Below are 22,800 nucleotides of genomic sequence, written 5' to 3'. Positions count from 1 at the left end.
AATTAAGAAAAATAAAACTAATTCAATTCAAAATGTTAAAAATACAAATAATATATCAAAAAATTCAGAAAAATAAAACTAATTCAATTCAATATGTTAAAAACACAAATAATATATCAAAAATTCAGAAAAATAGAACTAATTCAATTCAATATGTTAAAAACACAAATATTATATCAAAAAATTCAGTAAAATAAAACTAATTCAATTCAAAATTCTAAAAATACAAATAATATATCAAAAAATTAAGAAAAATAAAACTAATTCAATTCAAAATGTTAAAAATACAAATAATATATCAAAAAATTCAGAAAAATAAAACTAATTCAATTCAAAATTTTATACGCCTAGGCAGGAGTATGACTAAATCACTCCAAATTTCATGTATCATCAGTGGTATCTCGAATCATTCGAAAATGGACACCAAACACATCACGGGTAATATAATTCACATGATCCATTCAACAAAGTTTGGTACAATAAATTATTACACATCATTTCTTCCCTTGTGTCCCTGCTTGCTTACGATTGTGCCGTATCCATGGAGCATCCTCATCATTTAACTTAATGCTTGGGTCGGTGTTGACTTTGAAGGGCGGAATTTCAGCAAACATATTATAATCTTCTGACATGTCTGTCTTGTCCTCCACTCCCACGATGTTTCTTTTCCCTGAAAGAACAATGTGGCGCTTTGGATCATCGCATGATGTACTGATCGTTTTCTTATCTTTCCGTTTCCTCGGTTTGCTACTCATGTCCTTCACATAGAAAACCTGAGCGACATCTTTCGCTAGGACGAATGGTTCGTCAAGGTAACCAAGATTGTTGAAATCCACCATTGTCATTCCGTATTGCTGGTCCACCTTTACCCCACCTCCTGTTAGCTTGAACCATTTGCACCGGAACAAAGGGACCTTAAAGGAGGGTCCATAGTCAAGTTCCCATATCTCCTCTATGTAACCATAATATGTGACCTTTTGCCCATTCTTGGTTGCTGCATCAAAGCGGACACCACTGTTTTGGTTGGTGCTCTTTTTATCTTGGGCGATCGTGTAAAATGTATTCCCATTTATCTCGTACCCTTGGAAAGTCGTTATAGTCGAAGATGGTGTCTTGGCCAACATGTACAACTGATCTACAACATCATTGTCATTCATTAAATGTTTTCTCAACCAACTGCCGAAAGTCTCCATGTGGGCCTTCCTAATCCAGGATTCAGGCTTCCCCGGGTTGTCCGAGCGTAAAATATTCTTGTGTTTCTCAAAGTACGGAGCCACCAAGCTGGAATTGGTCAGTACAGTGTGGTGTGCTTCAGTCAGAGAATGGCCGTCCATACATGTCGTTGATTTCCTTCCGATCGTGCCTTTTCCACTTAGTCTCCCCTCGTGCCGCGGTCGAGGAAGACCAATCGGCTTAAGGTCAGGAACAAAGTCAACACAAAACTCAATTACCTCCTCATTTCCATAGCCCTTGGCGATGCTTCCTTCTGGCCTAGCACGGTTATGAACATATTTCTTTAATACTCCCATGAACCTCTCGAAGGGGAACATATTGTGTAGAAATACAGGACCGAGAATGAAAATCTCTTCGACTAGGTGAACCAAGAGGTGCGTCATAATATTGAAGAAGGATGGCGGGAACACCAACTCGAAACTGACTAGACATTGGATCACATCGTTCTGTAACCGTGGTAGATCTTCTGGATTGATTACCTTCTGAGAGATTGCATTGAGGAATGCACATAGCTTCAAAATGGCTACTCGAACATTTTCCGGCAGGAGCCCCCTCAAAGCAATCGAAAGCAATTGCGTCATAATCACGTGGCAGTCGTGAGACTTCAGGTTTTGGAACTTTTTCTCCGCCATGTTTATTATTCCCTTTATATTGGACGAGAATCCAGACGGGACCTTCATACTGCTCAGGCATTCAAAAAAGATGACCTTCTCTTCTTTGGTCAGAGCGTAGCTGGCACGACCTTGAAACCATTCCGGATGCCGGTCATCAGGGTCTTTCAAACGTTGCTGGTCCTGCCGTGCTTCCTTTGTATCATTTGTCTTCCCATACACGCCCAAGAAGCTTAGGAGGTTCACGCAAATATTCTTCGTAACGTGCATCACGTCGATTGCAGAGCGGACTTCTAGGACTTTCCAATATTCTAGCTCCCAGAATATAGATTTCTTCTTCCACATGGCTGCGTGCCTGTCAGCTCCCTTCGGAACTGATTGTCCGCCAGGACCCTTTCCAAAGATGACTTTCAAATCCTTGACCATATCAAATACCTCAGCACCAGTGCGTTCCGCAGGCTTCGGCCAGTGATCTGCCTTGCCGTTGTAATGCTTGCCTTTCTTTCTTACTGGATGAATTTTCGGAAGAAATCGACGATGCCCAAGGTACACGTTCTTCTTACAATTTGGCAAATGTACACTTTCAGTCTCATGTAAGCAGTGTGTGCATGCATTGTATCCCTTATTTGACAGTCCCGAAAGGTTACTAAGAGCAGGCCAATCGTTGATGGTTACGAAAAGCAACGCTCGTAGGTTAAATTCCTCTTTTTTGTGCTCATCCCACACACGGACACCAGGTCTGCCCCACAGCTGTAAAAGTTCATCAACTAATGGCCTTAGGTACACATCGATGTTGTTGCCGGGTTGCTTCGGACCTTGGATGAGCACTGGCATCATAATGAACTTCCGCTTCATGCACAACCAAGGAGGAAGGTTGTAGATGCATAGAGTCACGGGCCAGGTGCTATGGCTGGAGCTCTGCTCGCCAAAAGGATTCATGCCATCTGTACTTAGACCAAATCTTATGTTCCTTGCGTCAGCTGCAAAATCTTTGAACTCTCTGTCGATCTTTCTCCATTGCGTTCCATCTGCGGTGTGTCTCAACTCCCCGTCCGACTTACGGTCCTCTTTGTGCCATCGCAACAACTTGGCATGCTCTTTGTTCCTGAACAGACGTTTCAACCATGGTATTATAGGAGCATACCACATCACCTTGGCGGGAACCCTCTTCCTGGGTTTCCCGCCCTCAACATCGTCACCAGGGTCATCGCCTCTGATCTTATAACGCAATGCAGTGCATACCGGGCATTCGTTCAAATTCTCGTCTTCACCGCGGTAGAGGATGAAGTCGTTGATGCATGCATGTATCTTCAGAACCTCTAAACCTAGAGGGCAGACAACCTTCTTTGCTTCGTACGTACTGGCGGGCAACTCGTTATTCTTTGGAAACATATTCTTCAACATTTTCAGCAAGTTTTCAAATGCCGAGTCAGCTACACCTGCCTGTGCCTTCCATTTCAGCAAATCCAGTGTGCAGCCCAGCTTTTTCAGACCATCATCGCATCCAGGGTACAACGACTTTCTGTGATCCTCTAACATGCGATCCAAATTCTCCCTCTCCTTTTCAGTTTCGCAGCGTCTCCGTGCATCAGCAATGGTCCGACCAAGATCATCAACGGTCTCATCACGTGCCTCTTCTTCACCTTCACCTTCACCTTCCCCTTCACCTTCCCCTTCACCTTCCCCTTCACCTTCCCCTTCACCTTCAGCATCCTCCATGAAAGTATCACCGAAATGAGCAAGATAGCTTTCATCGATGAAATCATCCCCTTCTTCATCTTCTTCCATTATAACCCCTCTTTCTCCATGCTTGGTCCAACAATTATAGCTTGGCATGAAACCGTGCCGAAGCAGGTGCAGGTGAACTTCTCTTGAGCAAGAGTAACCCTTCTGATTCTTACAGTCAACACATGGACAGATAACAAAACCCTTCTGCTTGTTCGCATTAGCCACTACGAGGAAATCTTTCAAACCCGTAGTGAACTCGCGGGAGAGTCGGTTACCGTACATCCATTGCCGATTCATCTGCATTATTATAATATAAAATATATAATTAACCATCATGCATTTGTTAAAGTAACTAGCTATAAACAATAGAAATTAAACAATGAACAACACACATGCATATTTTATCAATGACACACATGCATGAAAGGTTCAAGTTGCTAACCGCGATCGAGGAGGAACCTCAAGTGTGGCTCCAACACTTCATATCATGTTTGTTTCACGCTGTTGGGCATTTCATCAAACACCTTGTGTGCATAAGAGGAACCAAAAGCAAACCTACACCCCCTTGTGAAGAGAAGTGGCACCAAATGGCTAAGTGAGTGCGCTGAACTAGTATATATAGGGGAGGAGCTTTAGTCGCGGTTGGCCAGGCCAACCGCGACTAAAGGCCTTTGGGCACCTTTAGTCGCGGTTGGCCTGGCCAACCGTGACTAAAGCCCCTCACGTGCACCAGCTGGCCACCGAGCGCCCTGGCCCAAGCCTTTGGTCGCGGTTCGTCTGCCGAACCGCGACTAAAGACTTCATTAGTCGCGGTTCCTACAGTTTCGCGACTAATGGGGCTGGACGGAAGCCTCTTTTTCTACCAGTGTTTGTTATATCGCAATAATCTAAATTTTATATGTTAAGATTAGGTGCTAATGTACTTAATGATGTATGTAATTAGGTAAAATAATTCATCTTAGTAGCAAACAAGGAGGAGAAGACGTGATTGAAGAAATTGTGTTTCCACTTTCGCTGTCCCATTTTGAGGTGATGAACACATACATGGAAGTGCTATTTTCATACTTTTGTTAGCAGGAAGAAAAATCCGTGTGTAATATTGTTGTTAATGTGATAATAGGTTGACGAGGTTCATATAATACTGGCGGCGGATATTTATTGGAACTATTTTGACGCTTAATTGCATTCGCAAGCACATCCATATTGGAGCTAAGGTGAAAAATGACACTGTAATTTTGTTAATATTTTTTGTATTGATGTACTATTGTGAATAATGTGCATGCTGCTGCAAATATTATTATTTGTAGATAAATGATTGTTATCGTATGATGTGAAAAAAATTTATATAAAGCCGAAAGAAATTAAATGTTTTACTCATATGATATTAAAATGTTATTATCGTACTATTGTTTACTGGTTGTTTGGATAGCGAGTAATTCCCATGCGGTATGTTATTTTTTATATTGATGTACTGTCATGCCGCTGCAAAAATTATTATTTGTAAATAAATGAATTTTATCGTATGATATGAAAACATTATATCATGCCGGAAGAAATTAGATATTTTACTCATATGATATTTAAATGTTATTATCGTAATATTATGTTTAGTGTTTGTTTGGATAGCTAGTACTTACCCTCAGTTTTGTCATAACCTGTTGTAAGAAAATTATGTAGAAAACCATATTTTACTAATAGTCGTTTTTCCAGAAGCTAAGTTTTTGCATATTACGAGAACTATTTTAGGATATTTTTGGGGTAGTTAGAGAAAAGCAAACAGAGTTTTTGTTTGTTACGCTCGTAGACAAGTTTAAGAAAAATAGATCTTTAAATACCCGTTAACCAAACAAACCCTTAAAGTCTAAGCAAATGATTCTAAAAACAAACCGAATATTTATAACGAAAATATGGTTATTATTTTAGTCGTAAGATATGTAAATGTTGTCATCGTTACTAAATGTTCAGTTACTAATTATTTGAAATGTAAACATGTATGTTGGTTAGGTACTATGGAAAATTTAGTAGTGTACTATGGGAACGTCTTACGCATCGGTCCATGCGGGATGGATGTGTCCTTCTGTGAGTCGACTACAGTAGTGGTGAGAGACATGGTCAACGTGGGTTACGCAGCTGTTAGAAGGTGCATCCGAGCGGTGTTTGGCCCAGTGATGCAGGAAAAAAAATGACAATGGAGGCCTTCGTCGTTGACGGAGGAAATGATGGGACGGTTGCCCGTTGGGGTTTGCGGCCTGTCACAGGTGATCGGTCGTGGGGGTCGTACATGAGGTTTGCAAGCAATCCCAATAACTCAATGTATGGTCAGCCGATGGTGTATGTGGAGTTCATTTCAGTCACTGATGTTGCCGGATGCAGTAGCAGGGGTGGTGAGGTCGAGTTGGCCATCACATCAGCCCCTAGCATCGGCCCATCGAAACCGACGGGCGGCCAGCCTGTGTATGACACAGGATATTGGTCGGCGGCCGTTGACATGAGCGAACACGTGGAGGGATTGCCGGAGGCGCTAGATGATGATGATCATTCTTCTGCGTCTTCGGAGTCAAGCGGAGAAGAAGATGTTCCTCCTCAGAGGGCGGTCGCGGCGGCACTGCAACCTGGGTTTTTACAGGATATGAGCATCACCAACGAATTTCACTCTGCTTCTGGCCTAGGAGCGGGAAGCCTGGAGGTTGGGCAAGTTTTCCCAGATAAGAAGTCTGCTTACCAGGCAATGGGTAGCTATGCAATCGGCATCCATCGCCAGCATAGAGTGAAGCAGTCTGATAAAAAAGAGTTGAAGGTCATATGCATCCACACCGCGAAAGGTTGCCGTGGAAGAGTTCTCGCTAGACTGAAGCCTGGGGTATGTCAGTCATGGCATATCACAAAAATAGTGGAGCATACCTGTGAGCAAACTGGAACTCTTTCAGATCACTGCAATGTGACAGCAAAATTTGTGGCACAGACGATGGAAACAATTGTGCAGGGAAGTCTCAACATTAGTGTTAGGGCTCTGCAAAAAGATGCAGAGGATCTAATTGGATTCCCTGTTAGCTATAGCAAGGCTAGGCGTGCGAAGGAAAGTATATTCAAGAACTTGTATGGTACCTATAAGGAGGCATATTCTTATGCCCCTAGAATGCTTCATCAAATAGCAAGTGCTAATAGGGGGACTCAAGTTTGGCGGAGAGAACGTCCAAACCCAATGAACCCGGGTGAGCTAATCCTGGACCGCTTATGCTGGGCATTCGCCCAGACTATACAAGCCTTCAGGCACTGTCGCCCGGTATTATCTGTTGATGGTACCTTTCTCACTGGAAAGTACAAGGGAACACTATTGGTGGCGATTGCAGCGGATGCAAATAATCAGCTTCTTCCTATTGCATATGCATTGGTCGAGAGCGAGAACAAAGATAGCTGGTTGTGGTTCCTGAGCTGCGTGAAGATTGGTGTCGTGAAAGAGCGTAAAGGTGTTTGCATCATTTCTGATCGCAACACTGGATTATTAAGCGCTCTTGAAATAATTAAGGCGTCGGAAGAAGAGTGGGGCTAGCCTGATCTAGAGGGAAGGTGGTGCATGAGGCATTTGGCAGCAAACTTTTACTCTAAATTCAAACACAAGGATTGGTTCAAGTTATTCAAGAGGATGTGCATGCAAAAAACTGAAGCCAAAATGAATGCGATATGGGCAGGTATCAATGGTGAGATCGACCGCGCGGCCTTGCCGCACAGAGAAGACCGGAGGGGTCGTAGGACGGCCATAAATTTGAGCCAGTGGATCACTGAGAATTGCCCTCATTTGGAGAAGTGGGCGCAGGCTCACGACACCGGGGCTCGGTATGGAATAATGACCAGCAACATGTCAGAGGTGTACAATGGTGTTCTTAAAGGGGTGCGAGCACTGCCTATCACAGCCCTAATTGAAGAAACTTGGAACCGGACCCTGTCATACTTTGCAGACAGGGTCACCGTCGCCAAAGCACAAGTTGAATTGAACAAGCCATGGTCCGAGAAGATGCAAAGACATCTGGATGAGAAAGCAAAGAAGTCCCAAAGTCATGGCTGCAGGAAAGTGGACGCACTTAGGAATAAGTGGGAGGTCAATGTGCGAGCCAAGTACGTTAAGGGTCACCACAGAGGATCAAAAAAGCAAGCTGTCACCCTTGGCTCAACCTCCTGTGAGTGCACTTGTAACAAGCCCAAGCTTGAGGGCTACCCTTGCACTCATGTGCTCCGGGCGGCTGCTGTTCAAAAAATCAGCGTCGAGCCATACATATCGCCGTACTTCAACATGTATAATCTGTACAACACTTGGAACGGTGAGTTCTGGGCTTGGGGCATTGATATGAACTACAAAATGTTGTGGCCAGATGGGCCGAAATGGGTTCCGAACACCAACTTGATGAGAACCGCAAAGGGACGACGTCAGTCTAGGCGTCATCGCAATGACATGGACCAAAGCCAGATGGGAGAACCAAGGCGATGCCGCGTTTGCAGGTGTCCTGGACATTCACGCAAAGACTGCCCGTATCGAGCCAACAACAACGCATGATGTTGATATATATGTACTCGCCATGTCTATTTATATTTCTACTCGTTATGTGTACTTATATTAAATTTAAATCGATTCTCTTTGTATTATTGTACTCCTGATGTTAACTTTAGATAATTAATGTAAATCGTATCTCTTTGTATTTTTTAAGTTAATTTTGATTTGCATTTGTATTTCTGTCTTCCTCGTAATTTATATTTGTATGTTTGTGTGCAGGTTATGGGTGAAGTGCCAGTGCTTTTGCAGGGGCCCCATGACGCCGGCCACCGTTGCCACCTATTTTTGAAACCAAATACTAAGCATGATTATCGGCCTTTCAGACTTCGAACCATAAAGAAAACATGGCCAATACACAATCATTTCCTTGCTCACCTTGACGCTTATGGACTACAAGGTTTTGCTAGGCTCACATCATGCTACGACCAAGTACGTTCGGACCCATCCCTTTTGACATCCCTCGTTGACCGGTGGAGACCTGAAACCCACACCTTTCACTTTCGTTTTGGGGAGCTTGCACCTACACTGAAAGATGTTTCTATGATCACTGCTCTACCAATTAGAGGTAAGCCGGTAGTCTCTCTACGAGTGTCTCCAACTTGGGCATTAGATATAGCAGCCCGTCTTGGGATGGAAATGCCAGAATCACAACGTTCTGGTAACCCTCGGGGCATCCCACTCGTCTGGCTTCGTGATAACTTTCTTAATTTATCTAGCTTCGCCAATGAGGAGACGAGAAAAAGACATCTGTTTGCGTATTTGTTGTGGCTCCTCGGGAATCTATTTCCAAATTCACATGGGGACGTTGTTCTCCCTGGTCTCATCTACATTGCAGAGAATATGGTAGATGAACCTTTACCCGAGCAGCCAAAATACAGCTTCAGTTCTGCCATGCTATCTCATACGTACAGAGGCTTGTGTGATGCCACGCAAAAAACCACTTTCGCACAAAAAGCTCCATTACTTTGTGTCGCCTATGAGTTTCTACAGTTGTGGTCCTGGGAATACCTCCCTGTAGGACGACCTCGTATAGTACAACCCATATACCCATACGACTTTGGCGAGGGTGCTAGCGCAACTATGGCCACCAGGTGGACAAAGGCACGGAAACGTTGGTCTCCAGATATTGCGAAAAATTGTTACCCTATGTACCACCAGCAGTTTGAGATACTTGATGAGGCAGAAGTCACATGAAACCCGTGGACTCAGGACCAGCTAAAAATGGTCTTTGATGCTCGACACTTCACACCAGGCATGTTGACCGATAGTGCATTCTGGCTGACTCGCTGCAACTTATTGTTCCTGTGGTGTGTTGAACCTTACAACCCAGAGCGTGTAATGAGACAGTTCGGTCTCTATCAAGAAATTCCACCACCTTTTCCCAGACGTATCGACGAGGAAACACATAAGTAAGATGTGACATCCCTAAATAGTTAGTGTCATTTTTAATTTACTAAACTCACACTTTGTTACATAATTTGCAGGCTAACAAATATGGGCAGGGGTTGGAGTTTATACGATTGGAGGGAAGAGAACAGTGAATGGGTACACAAGTGGGAAAATGAAGCGCTAGCAGATATAGTGCGTCAACTTAGGTATATTTTATGTACATTATTTTTTTACGATGATCATACGATGCGTGAAGATGCTTTGCTTTCATCACAACGGTTTATGTAATTATTTAATTTCGCAGACCGTACGATGGAAGTACAGATCAAGCGTACAAGCAGTGGTACTGCATGAACACACGTGCTAGCCTGGCCAGTCAGCCAGCTACTATACCAACACATCTCACACAAGAGGAGCAGGCGCGAAGACATGTTGAGCTGCATGCAGCTTACTATCGTGACCACCTGGTAATCACTTGTAACTTTTTTAGGTCCATCATTTCATAATCATTTGAACTAAATAACATCCAAATATTGTTCAGCTTGAAAATGTCAACGAAGTAGGGCAGATGGCTACGGATAGCATGCCGGCCCAGGGCCCATATCGCAAGACATTCCAGAAACTTTTGCAACAATTCATGGCAAAGAAGTTCAGATGCGGTAGAGGCGACGATGTTGCCACTGGAGCATACATGCCGGTAGCGAGGTCAGCCAGACCGAGTGCGGCACCGTCGTCCAGACCGAGCGAGGCGTGTACGAGCCATGAGCAATGGGGGAGGGTCCGAGTACTAAAACGACATTGCCACGACATGACTCAGCTCTGCCGTTGCATCGCTCTTCTTCGATGCAGCTTCGTCAGGGGCAGACATCTCAGGACCATGGCACGGGCTTGGATTCGATGCCCGAGCAATTTCTTTCCCCTAACCCATATGCGTACACAGGATATGATGCATACACCCAAGATGAGGGATCTCAGCCGTATCTCTCCACGCGAGGGATCCCCATGCCCGAGGAGACTCGTGTACCAGATTTAAACCAGCACCACGTACAATGGCCAGACAGTATAGGAGAGGGATATGCTCAGGTAGTCATGTTTACATTTCAATGCATTTACAATGATATCATATATTATCCTCTAACAGTTTGTTTAAAATGTTTCTATGTGCAGGACACACCTGATGTTAATTGGGGCAATGAGAACACCCAACGCGGCGTCAACACAGGCCTCCGGGGAGCATCACATGATCATGGCGTCAACACAGGCCTCCGGGGAGCATCACATGATCTTGGCGACACGGTTACGTCATTAGTTACAGAGTTCTTCGGAGGGGACGTTATTGGCCCATCTTTTATCCCCCCGGAGTCACAACCATACGCCTACAATTATGCTTCAGGTTCGCAACAAGGATTCGCGACTCCACCACCTACGCAGGACTCGCAGACACATGAAGCCGAATTGGAGTACGGCCGCGGTCTTCGTGTGCCCCGGCCACCTAATCGCTTGTCGCCTTCCGGTCGTAAGGAAAGGCCAGGTGGTCGTCGTTAAGTAGGGTGATTCATCTATGCACGTGCGTGACCCATTGTATCTACATATGTGTGTATCAGACTTTTCAATTTGAACATCTATGTATGCTGAAATAAAAATGCACCAGTCAGGAACAATTTTTCCTGCCTATATCTCCCGCCATACTATCCCGCTCCACTCTTTTGCTTATGTTAGGCCGAAATGAATTTTTTTTAAAATTTTGGCTGATGAATACTGTGCAACCATTGCCCGTCTTAGACATTGAAAAAAATATATTTTCAAGCAACGCTTTCCCCTCAATATTTTCCCGCAAACGCTTTCCCTCCATATGTTCCGCCACCCGTTTCCCGCCAACCCCTTCCCGCCATATCTTCCTGCCACCCGTTTCCCGCCATATGTTCCCGCCAACCCTTTCCCTCCATACCGCAGTCGTTCTTTCCCGCCATTTTCTCCTCTTTACCTATAAAACCCCCTTCAGACGGAGGTGGATAAGCATTCGAGTGTAGTGTAGTCGAGATGTCCCATTATCCTTTCGATCGTAGTTTTCACCCTGGGATGAGTAGCACTCTTCTGAGGCTAGCTACCGATTTCAGGATGGACAATAGGATAGTTCCATGGGACGATCTCACCGGTAGTGACACCATAATGAATGAGTTGGCTCACCAATTACGTAGGTCTGGGTGGCCTGAAAGGACCTATGAGGAGGTACGTAAAGAACTTCTTAGGTTGGATGCAAGGTGGAAGAAGGTTGTGGAGCCGAAGAGTGAAACTTTTAGAAGGACTGCAGAAAACCATCCATTTTTATGGACTGAGGAGAGCGAGGACGAAGATGATATCTTCATGCCGCCGCTTCCGGGTTTTGCATCGTCAAAGGGCAAGAGTTCTGCATCGTCCAAGGGCAAGAGTACTGCATCCTCGAAGGGCAAGAGTTCTTCATCATCCAAGGGTAAGAGTTCTGCATCCTCAAAGGGCAAGAGTTCTGCATCGACGGAGGATGACGATGATGCCTTAATGTAGTTTTTAAGCTGTATTCCAGTTGTACCGTTTAATTCAGATGTACTTGCATTATTAGTTTGTACTCTCTTATTGTAAGACATTATGTTCTATCTTAATTTCATTTTATAGTTGTTGCACGATGCTTGATAATTAGTGGAGGGAAAGAAAATGCCACTACTTTATTCTAAAACTATATATTTTTTCCATCACGACAAGGTACAACTGAAAATAAGATACAACACGATAAGGTACAACTGAAAATAAGATACATCGTAGAATTTAAATAAAGCTACATTTAACTACTGAAATGAAGCTACACTAAACTGCAGAAATAAAGATACAAATGATTGCAAAATTTAAAATACTACCACAGGAATCTACTGAGTCCAACATGGATATTTTCCTTTTCCATCGCCAGCTTCTTCTGCTGCCTTGGCCTGACGAGCCCTTTATTTCTTTCTCCGCCTCTCCGCCTCACGAGCCTCCTTTCGCTGTCGTTCCTGCTCCTCCATGCGACGAGCCTCTTTCTTGTTTTTCTTTCCCATTTCCTCAAAAAAACGGTGTTGCTCCGCATAGTATTCTTTTAACTCTCTCTCTTGCTCTGCTTTCTCCTCAGCTTCCGCCTTCTCGCGTCGCTCTTCCGCAAATAAACTATTCCACGCACGGCGACTTCTTTCACGAATCTCAGTCACTGCCCAAGCCGGCTTCTCCGTGTCAATCCAACGATAGTACATGCACAGAGGCGGAGGAGACTACAACAAGAAACAAGAATGTTACTAAAGAATCAATGAAAATACCAACAATATCTATTCGTGATGGTTAAACCATACCGGAGGCTTGTCGTACTCTGAAATAGCTACGGCAGGATCTTCCTCATAATTGGCGCACATGAAAAACTTCATGCCCAACCAATCTGAAAAATCCGTCACCTCCTTCACCTTGCAAAGATCGCCACACCAACATCGCAGGACTGCCACCCCAGGAGGCAAACTTGCAGTCTTCATTTTCCTCGGCCTAATGCTTTGATCCGAACAAGGCAAACTCATATCGACTGAAAAAAAATGTGTACACACTTTGCGCACTGGCGATTTCTAGGATGGCTGGACGAGAGCCTCGGTGTCTTCTTTTATAGGCTCAGACGATTAATGATGGCGAGAAAATAAGCGAGAACAGAGGAAATTAGGCGGGATATTTTAGGATCCCTGTACTGTCGGCACTACAGAACCAAAAGTAGGCATCAGTGTCCATATCCCCGCGCGGAAATCACGCTCTTGGGTGCTGTCACCTCACCTGCAGCAGCAATTTTCAAAGCATGGGAATGAGCGCCATTTGCCACAGTTCTCATGTCGGTCACACTGCAGATTCTCGCAGTGCCGTCGCATCCGCTAACGCAAAAGAAGCAAAAGCCAGAGTGATTCCCGCGCGTGAAATTCGTCGTCCTCCGCGCCTGGGAACCAGCCCTGTTAGCAACAGTAAAATTTGTCCTGGCAAAGCAACAAAACTGACGCCGCACGAGAATCAGCGCCTGAAAAAGAGTACGCGCACGGGAATCAGCGCCTCAAAGCAGCGCTGCCGCCTCACCTAGTGGCGGCCGGGCCCGCTGTCTCGTCGCGCGCGCAGCAGGCCGTGTCGGCCGGGGAGCGACAGCGGCAGCGGCGGCCGCCTCACCTGGTGGTGGCCGGGCCCACCTGACCCGGCCCGTTACGTCGCTGCACGACGAACTGTGCACGCACCGTTATACACCGGGCTGCCGCCTCGTGTTGTGGCGGCCGGGCCCGCCGCCTCACGGCGTGGTGGCTGGTGACACGTGTCGCCTGCCGCGCTTGCCGCCACTAGTGAGGGGGTCTCTTTTGTCAATTTCGTCCGCAGGGGGTCTTTTTTGGCAATTCCAGTCGGCAGAGGGTCTCTTTCGACAAAAAATCCCCTCCCCTCGCTAGCCCTACACAGCCGCCGCCACACCTGCCGATCCCTGCGCAGCGCACCCATCCCCGCCGCCATACCTGCCGTCCACTGCGCCACCCATCCTCACCTCGCCCCGCCCGCCGCCTCCCCTTCACGCCGGCGCCCGCTCGCCTCGCCTGCACTGGTCGCCACGCGCTCGCCCCGCAAGGCAAGGAGCTCCCTTCCCCAACCCGATCTGATGGAAAGAGGACCAAGCCTTAACGGTCCGGTGTTCGTTGTGGCCATATCCGGCTATGGGAGCCACCGTAGAGCCTCCATGTCGGTGGAGCAGAGCAGCCCGTCGGTGGTCACGACCACGTCATTCCCTGATCTCGTCCCGCAGATCACCGTCTTGCTCCTCCGCTCCGCCGCCATTCCGTTGGAGATGAGGATTGCATTGTTGCGCCGCCGCCGCCGCCACTTCCTACAGACTCCCTGACTCACAGTGCAAGACATCCCAACTCGGGTCCATCCGGGTAAATGCCGCCGCCGCCCTTGGCAGGATCCCTTTTGGCGGCTTGGATCTAGGCAAAAGAGGAGCGGAAGGAGAGAAGTACGTCTATGACTCGGGTCATGGGGATGGATGGATCTCTCGGTAATGGTGGATCCAGAGTTCCAGACTCAGTTCATCTTATAGGCTTAATTCGTACTGTATCATTTTGATGAATACGTTGCTCCCCTATTTTTTCTACAATCAAGATGATTTTCCTCTGTGGGGTATGCATATCATCTTCTTTCGTTTTCGTTAGAACATATCATATTTTGTTTGACACGCAGGTACAACGATGGCAAATATTTGTTTTCATCAGAAGTATATTTTCATGAGATACAATGGCAATCAGGTTTGTGTTTTACGAGCTTTGTTCATATCACTGCTTCTCCCTAATCCGCCTTCACTCTAACGCATGGCCACCCAACATTGTCTTCTCCTCGGTTTGCAGGCGGCACATGCAGAAGAGTTGTGGAAGGTTGATTGAGAAGTCATAAGGACTGGGTGAAGCAAAATGCAATCTCCAAGGTTAGGTTACCTCTCAATGCCCTTGATGATATGAGTGCAACTAAACTAATATTTGTTTCTTGTGATCTATGGTTCCCACCTGCCATACTCATATATTTCTGTTTCCACATGATATGTCTTCTGTATTAAATTATAGTCTTTGATACAATAAGTTATTCCTTCAAATTTAACAGTCATGGAAGAATCTGAATATGGCAACGATTTCTTTCTTTCCTAAGCACTCCTCTCCTATTAGAACCCAGCATATGCTGAACCACTGCTGCTTTAATGTCTAAATCTTTTGGTTTATAGTTTATGGCAAACCAAATTATGAATCAAGTGTTCATCTCTGAAGTTCATAACAGTGGTCGGTTTTTAGAGTGTCTAAAGGAAATGCACCAAGCTTTTGTACTGAAAGATTATCCTGACATGGGATTTTTTATTCTTGAATGAACATGGTAGCCTTTATTATTACTTTTAGAGAAGATGTACACAGCTAGGATACAGAACTACATTCTTACTCTGATTGGCTTAATGCAACTAAAATCAAGGCTCCACGAGGCTATGTTGATTTGTTAAATTCCTTTCAGTTTCAGGTTTCAAAATGAGAAATTGGAGCATTGAGACCTTTGAACTGAAACCTAAATAAAGGTATACATATTTATGTTGGTCTAAAGCCACCATGTTTTATCTGTAGAAAATAGAAATCGCCGTTCGGTTTCCTTTACAAATTAAATTAAACTATAGACATAGTCCACGACGTCGGGACAAATAGAGTAACTAATTATATGTATGTTTTTTCCAGCAAAGAACTTATTATAAAACGGGACACTAGAAAATCCAGTGGGAAATTGATGGGCTCCCCTCTTCGTAAAAAAGTTACTTCACGGCATTGCCTAATGTACAGAGAAATCACGGGGTCAAAAATTGCTTTCCCGCCCATGACATAATTTATACAGCATCACAGAGTGCCTTTTTATGCATAATCGACTTCCCTCGGAAAAGCATTTGTAAGATAGCTAATCAACATGTCATTTGTTCTTAATTCAGAATTGTGCATGCATCCAACAGAGAAAGGTGCGTACATATCCTGAGGGACAATAAAAAATGTGAGTTCTTTATGGCATAATATCAGGCACCGTTCTGAGTGATCTCTTTGCAACTCAAGATACCGATTAGTTATATTATTTCCTACCTGTAACCAATTTCTGCACACCAAAACACAGAGTCAAGTCAGATCTATAGGAGGATAAGTGTTCTTGGTGTGATTACTAATGAGACAATGTAAGGAATTGTTTCTAGAACTCAATTTTATTATAAGTTCAATATCAGCACCACACAATCTTTCTACTACCATTCCTAGACAAATATCAACCCGTTACACAAGACAATGCAAGAAAACATATGTCACACAGGACTATTCTATTACCGTGCGCTTCACCGCTGCCGTCGATGTTCCCAGCAGGCCACATATCCTCCAATGGCAATCTCATGGGTCATCTGATGAGACCGATATGAACCAAACTTTTAGCTTAATGATGCATGGTTAGATATAGATAGAAGAACCGGTTGTACTATATCTTTTTTTTGCCCTGAAGTAGCGCTTCTACTTCTGATTCATGTCTACTTCATGGTTGACATCTTAAAGAAAAAATACTCTAAATTAAAAGGTGCAAAGATTCTGTGGATGACATCCATGCATTAATGCATATAGCTCTGAGTCTTCCTTTTCTCTTATATATGAATCTATAATCTGCTTTTGTCCAATGGTACAATTTATCAAGTTCAACAAGGGTGTGGTTAGTGCCTTTTGTCCATTCAATCCAAAAACGGATCGGGTTCTACTATCGAAAGCGATAACAAAAAAAACATGAAAAATGAACCAGGTTAGTTCCTTTTTTTGCTAAGATTTACAATTAAAGTCAAATTAGTACTTAATCTAATGAAGGTCAAACTTTTGTCTTTACTGATTTTTGTCTGGTTCGCAGGAGAGAGGGGCGAGTTCCCCGGCATGGGGTCATGAGTGGTACAAACTGGAAGATGCATGCCGATGGTTCTGTCAGTACAATTTGCTTAGATTTTCAGTCCTTTTCACCTCATAATTATCTTTTCTTTATGTGTTAGTACGGTTAAACTTCTTTATCTTTTGTTCCTTCCTACTTATGGCCTTCGTGTGCACCTTGATTAAGTTCTGGTGTTTATTCGGTGCCAATGTCTTAAGACAATAGTTTCATGCATGGATTTATTCCAGCATTCTAATTTAGAGACCTTTGTGCCAGACAGTTTGTTGCATTCACCTTAATAGAGATAATAAAATCTTACTGAGTAACAAGCGTAATGATGGAGGAACGGACGTCAATTTAAAGGTGCATATTATTCAGCTTGATTCATTGTTGAGGATTTTTTAATACATGGCTTCTAATTCCAGACCAAGAACTTAATTCAGAATCTAAAAATTGAAGGGGAGGTAGAGGGATATTGTTGGTGCTGTCCAGAAACAATGCTCATTTATTTATTACAGTCGATGTATTTCTTGTGTGTCTCATTGATTGAGTATTTGAGTTGGAGCATAAGTATATTAATGTCTTAGAATTTGCACATATGCTTTATCCACTTGTCATTGCTATTTACAAGTCACATATTTATATTTGGATTACAGATTCTTTGTACTTATTGTTGTACTTCGTGTTTTCTATTGAGTGTGGTACCTCTTGAAGGAGGGAAAGCTAGGATTCATTGATGACTGAGGTGCAGAAACTGTTGGACACGTACAAGGACGAGGAGGTGAGCATCACGGTAATGGGGCACAACCTCGGGACGGAGCTGGCCACCCTGAATGCGTTGTACATCGCCGAGAATGGCCGGTCACGGTGTTTGCGTTCGACAGCCCATGACCGGGCGCAGCCGGCTTCAAGAAGCGGTTCGACGTCACTGCGGCCTTTGCGACCGCAACGCCGGGACATCGTGCCCAGGTACTCGGCGCTGCTGTAACATGATATGGGCTCCGAGCTGGCCATCGACATCGGCACATCGCCATACCTGAGGCCTGAGGGTGTCGCAAGGTCAGTCCAATCAATCTCCTACGCCATAGACGATGCCCCGACTTTTTTTATGTCCATCGACAATGATTCCTCACATATAAACCATGCGGCAACCATGGACGACCTTTTCCTGAAGAATCTATTGTTTGCTCCAGTGGATTTGATCTTTAGTCTTCCCTTTCTTTCTATGGTTGTGAGTAATCTAATCCAATTCGCAGCTCCATGCACGATCAAGGCTAGGGTGTGAATTATGACTGTGTCGTATGAGGCCATGATTGTGGCAGGGATGTTTGGTGGCACGAAGTTGTTTAGTAACAAGATGGGTCTAAACTCAGCTACTAGAGATCTGAGCTGAAGCACAGGAGGAGTTCCTATCATCAGTTCTAGCCGTAAAGTCGAATGCCTATGTTGGTGAGCTCTATAATCCAAACACCCAGAAGATGGTACCCTCTTCGTTCCATAATAAAAGATCTTATTACATTCGATGTAATAAGATCTTATATTATCGGATAGCAGGAGTAGATGTTATTTTGTACTCTTAGCATGTAAGTTGTTTTAAACTTTTTATTAGCAGCTTGTGACTTTTCTAAAAAGTAAGGTCATGTAGGCACATGGAGCGCTCCTTTTTTTCGTCACTTTCTACTCAATTGTAGAGGTTTATTTATTGCAGTATAATAATTACTTCTTGTTGAGGTTACTTTGCAGCACTTGCTGTCCTTGCCTTTTCTGATATCAAGGGGCCAATACAACTTCTCTGATTATAAATGTGTGCAACATGACTATTTGAAAGAAGCTCTGTTTGAGAAATTGAGGCTAGAGTTCTGATGTAAGTACGGCATCAGCATTTGTGAGCGCCTTTATATGCTGACCATCTCATCAGCATTTGTGAGCGCCTTTTCATTTTCTTTACTTTACTATGTTTCGTATACTTACATTATGTTCTTGTAACTGCATGATGGTAGCACTTGTTTTTTCTTTCTATTTGTTTCCTTTTATCCAAAATTTTAGCTGAACTAGGTAGGATGCCACAACCTGTTTAGCCTTTTTTGCGTGATTGCATGCTGATAAACTTATGAAACAGATGGTAGACTAGGTGTGCATGTAATGAGATGGTGTGGTTGATCGAGATGATGCTAGAGTTGAGAGGTAGGGAAAGAGGGTATAAGAGGAGAAATAAAGAAACAAATATATTTTTTCTTTCTAATAAAGCATACATATCTACAACAATCTATTTGGATTTTTTATTTTAAAGTTTCAGCAGTGGAGTGTATAGAAGCTGAACCAATTGTCTCAGTGAGCTGTCTACACAGAGTCATCGCCTAGTGTTGCACAATGTTGTTTGTAGCCTAGCCATTGAACATGCATTATCAACTTAGTTCTTCTGTTTTTCATACTTGGTGAAGAGATTGTCTATAGCCTAGCTGTCAGACATTATGCATCCAACCATTTGCGAGATAGCTACAGTTCTGAGTGCAGTGATCTCTTGAATGTAACTAGGGGTACAATTTAGCTTGATTCGGTGAGTTTGATTCCAGCAAGTCTTCTATGCATCTATGCACTAAAAAAAGTGAACTCTAATACATATAGGATATGCAAGATCGTGCAAGCAGAGACTTATTCCTTTCATAAAGATAAATTGGTTGAATCTATTGGATTTAGTATCTTACGAGGCAGTCATGTTTCTGAATAGCAGATGGCAACTTAATTTAGGTTACGTAGTATTCTCTCATATTTTTGCTTGCAATTTTATTTGAACTTGATAAATACATGACTATTGTAGTTCTTTGTAATCGAGCTCAAATAAAACTAAGTGAATGCAAGCTTTAGTTAGTCTTTGGTTTCCAGTCATCTTATATGTCCTTATTTCTCATGTTGTACTACGACACATGGAATAGAAAGTTCAGTTGTGGAGACAGATATTACTTGCAGTACAAGGCAAACACATGTAAATGTAAACTGCATGACTAAAAACGACAAGAAGCATAACTCAGTTGTTTAGCTTAATTAAAAGGTGATGTCATTTTTGGGTTTTCTAGCTGAAGAACTTTCCACTTTATATGTATGATAGTCCAAATAATTATCAAATTCCCTCAAAACATGTGCTACCAATGGAGAAACAGTTGTCCTGAAAAGTCTCTCTTTCCTACAAAGGCAACTTAGTGGACTGGAGCTATATCAAAGTTAGTAGAAGCACCAACCTGTTTGAGCCATGCTTTTGTTTTGCACCATCATCTTTCACATGTACATTTGAGCCGACTGAATTATATATCGCTTTATCTCCGCAATTCTCCTTTTGAGAAGAGAATTACTATAATTTGTGTATGGACCAAAGTGTTCGGTCAGCATGTGGCAGATTGGTTAATTGGTTTAGAGAAGGCGGGTATACAAGTTGTTCGGCAAAACAAATATTTGTTGGGTAGACAGTGCATATATTTTACTGATATGCATGGTTGGACATAGTACATATGTTACGTGAGGAGTAACGTAAGATGAAGTGTAACATGGTGGACATGGCAGCATGACAGAGCTGGTGGAGAGATGTTATGGGGCGATGTTGAGGTCAGCGGTGGAAGAAATGGGCAAATGGGATTCCTGATAGGTTCCCGACTTTCTCATGGAGCGATGCAATGTGCAGCAACATCGTATTGGGTTCCATTTCTAGATGGAGAAGAATGGATGAACGACATGAGCATGATTCATTTGTTCATTCATTTTATCCTTCCTTATTCTACTTAACTTAGATTCATTTACTTTTGCACTCACCCATGATTTGATGGATGTAAAAATTTAGTGACGTTAATTGTAATGAGGGGTACCATATATACATGAGTCTCAACTATTTTTTCCATTGGAACATGATCATTATGTTTATATATACAGCAAGTTTTTTAAAATGCCCGTGGCAACACACTGGCATTCTATTAGGGCGCCGGCTCGTCGGGGCACACGGTGATGCGGCGGGGGAGGGAAAAGTGGGAGAAGAAGTGACTGAGTGGAGGGGGAGTGGTGAGTGAGTGGGGTTAGGGTTGGGATGCGAGCGGCAGAGGGGAAAAGGTGAGGGGTGGCGAGTGAGCCCAGAGGCAAGCGTGCCAGGTGGGCCGTCGAGCCGGCCCGTGAGGCAACTTTGCCGTGCCTGGGCCGGGGAGGCCAGCACGCGTGCCTTGCCAAGAAGTGTCGTGCCTGGCCCGTGTAATCCTGGCCGTGCCGGGCCGGCCCATTTGTCCAGGTATACTGTAATCCCTCAAAAAAATATACTATGGACAAGGTAATTTCTTTTATAGGTTTTTTTTAGGGGGCTAAGTTCGGGTGCTGGTTGGGTCGTGGTGGATAGCTTATTTGGGCCTTGTGTGCAAATTTTGCTCAACGATAGAAATGCTAGACTCGCATGTGTAGGAATTTATGATAAAAACATAGACATTAAAAGTATACATACCTCACAGAAACAATAAAAAAGTATATATATATATATTAAATATGGTTCATAAACTTAAATATTTTTTATACTTACCTTTCATATACTAAGGGTATCAGAATAAATTGAGAGAAAAAACAAGTACACTTAGTTGAAGAAGGTTTATTTGCATGTTTTTTTTCTTTTGTTGGACAATTTACCATGGCCTATATAAATAATTTAAATAATTTTCATATGACAATTTACTTATATATGAACATTACGGTTTGTTGTTTTCCCCGAATTTTGTGTTAGTACAATGATTTAACCAACATATTTTCCTAATAATGTCAAATATGTTTTTTATAGAGAAAACAGTTGTGTTAGTTTCACTTTTATTTTTTCAGATATTATATATGATTATACTATGCAGTAGAAAATATCATTTATATTTCATCATATATATTTCATCGTAGATACAAAGTGATGGGTTCCGACATATGTACTGATGTAACAAAGACAGACCGCATTGAAACACCACGAGAAGAGGTGAATAAAGCTAACCTTCCTCTGTATGTATATTCTACATGAAAATACTAAAGGTATATTTTTTGTATATTATTGTTTTTTCAGAATATAGGAGACATGGATATGGACTTTGGAGATGCACAAAAAGAATCCATTGAGGGTTCCGATGCGAATTTGCTGAAAGGGGCCGTAAATTCACCGAGTTTTTTACAACATAATGTTGTCGAAGCGGTGATATCTCATAAGAAACCAAAAAAAGATGTCAATTTAAATGTTATCGCACAAGGTATTTTTTCAATGCCATTCAATATTTTCTTTGTGAAATTGCCTTCTGTATTCAACTAATTTGGCTCATTTTGTTGTCTAAGTTGACTCACTTTTTTATGATGTCGACAAAGTATGTTTGTACCCCTAGAGATATTTCAGTCATCAAATCAATCATGTCTGCCCCCAAGAAAACCTTGTTTGTGGAAATTGGAGATGATATGTTTTTTGAAAGATGATATGTTCTTACACAGATGGTGTAAGACCAATTTAACATGTATCTCTTGTAAACTTCTTCAAGAGCCCGTGGCAACGCACGGGCACTCTACTAGTTACGTTCAATATGTGAGTATATTAAATATAATAATAACTTATATATGGGATGGAGGAGTATATGATAGTATCAAATTACACGAGGGCGCATACATTAATTGCAGCATGACATATGCAATAATAGGCACATATATCTATCATTATGACATAATATTCCTGTGAAAAGATATCTTTCATATATATCCGCTGGTTGACTCTAAACTGCCGAACTGGCCCACTGGTTATCTTTGTACAAAATACCCTACAAATGTTCTAAATTAAGAAGCTTCAATGTATAT

At 43.1% G+C, this 22,800-nt stretch overlaps 1 long non-coding RNA gene across 2 annotated transcripts; it reads left to right on the top strand.

Moving 5' to 3' along the window:
* The first annotated feature begins 14,000 nt into the window (after positions 1 to 14,000).
* On the top strand, positions 14,001 to 18,872 carry LOC119276405. Of its 2 annotated transcripts, XR_005136585.1 has the most exons (6): positions 14,001 to 14,563; positions 14,746 to 14,810; positions 14,910 to 14,986; positions 15,556 to 15,616; positions 16,016 to 18,027; positions 18,225 to 18,872. It is a non-coding gene; the product is annotated as an uncharacterized LOC119276405 (long non-coding RNA). The 2 variants fall into 2 exon arrangements; XR_005136584.1 differs by having other exon boundaries at positions 16,016 to 18,872.
* The last annotated feature ends 3,928 nt before the right edge of the window (positions 18,873 to 22,800 follow it).

This window comes from Triticum dicoccoides, chromosome 3B (genome assembly GCF_002162155.2).
Source record: "Triticum dicoccoides isolate Atlit2015 ecotype Zavitan chromosome 3B, WEW_v2.0, whole genome shotgun sequence".
Lineage (NCBI taxonomy): Eukaryota > Viridiplantae > Streptophyta > Magnoliopsida > Poales > Poaceae > Triticum > Triticum dicoccoides.
The sequence above is the reverse complement of the archived record's forward strand: the minus strand, read 5'-3'. Positions and strand labels throughout refer to the sequence as shown.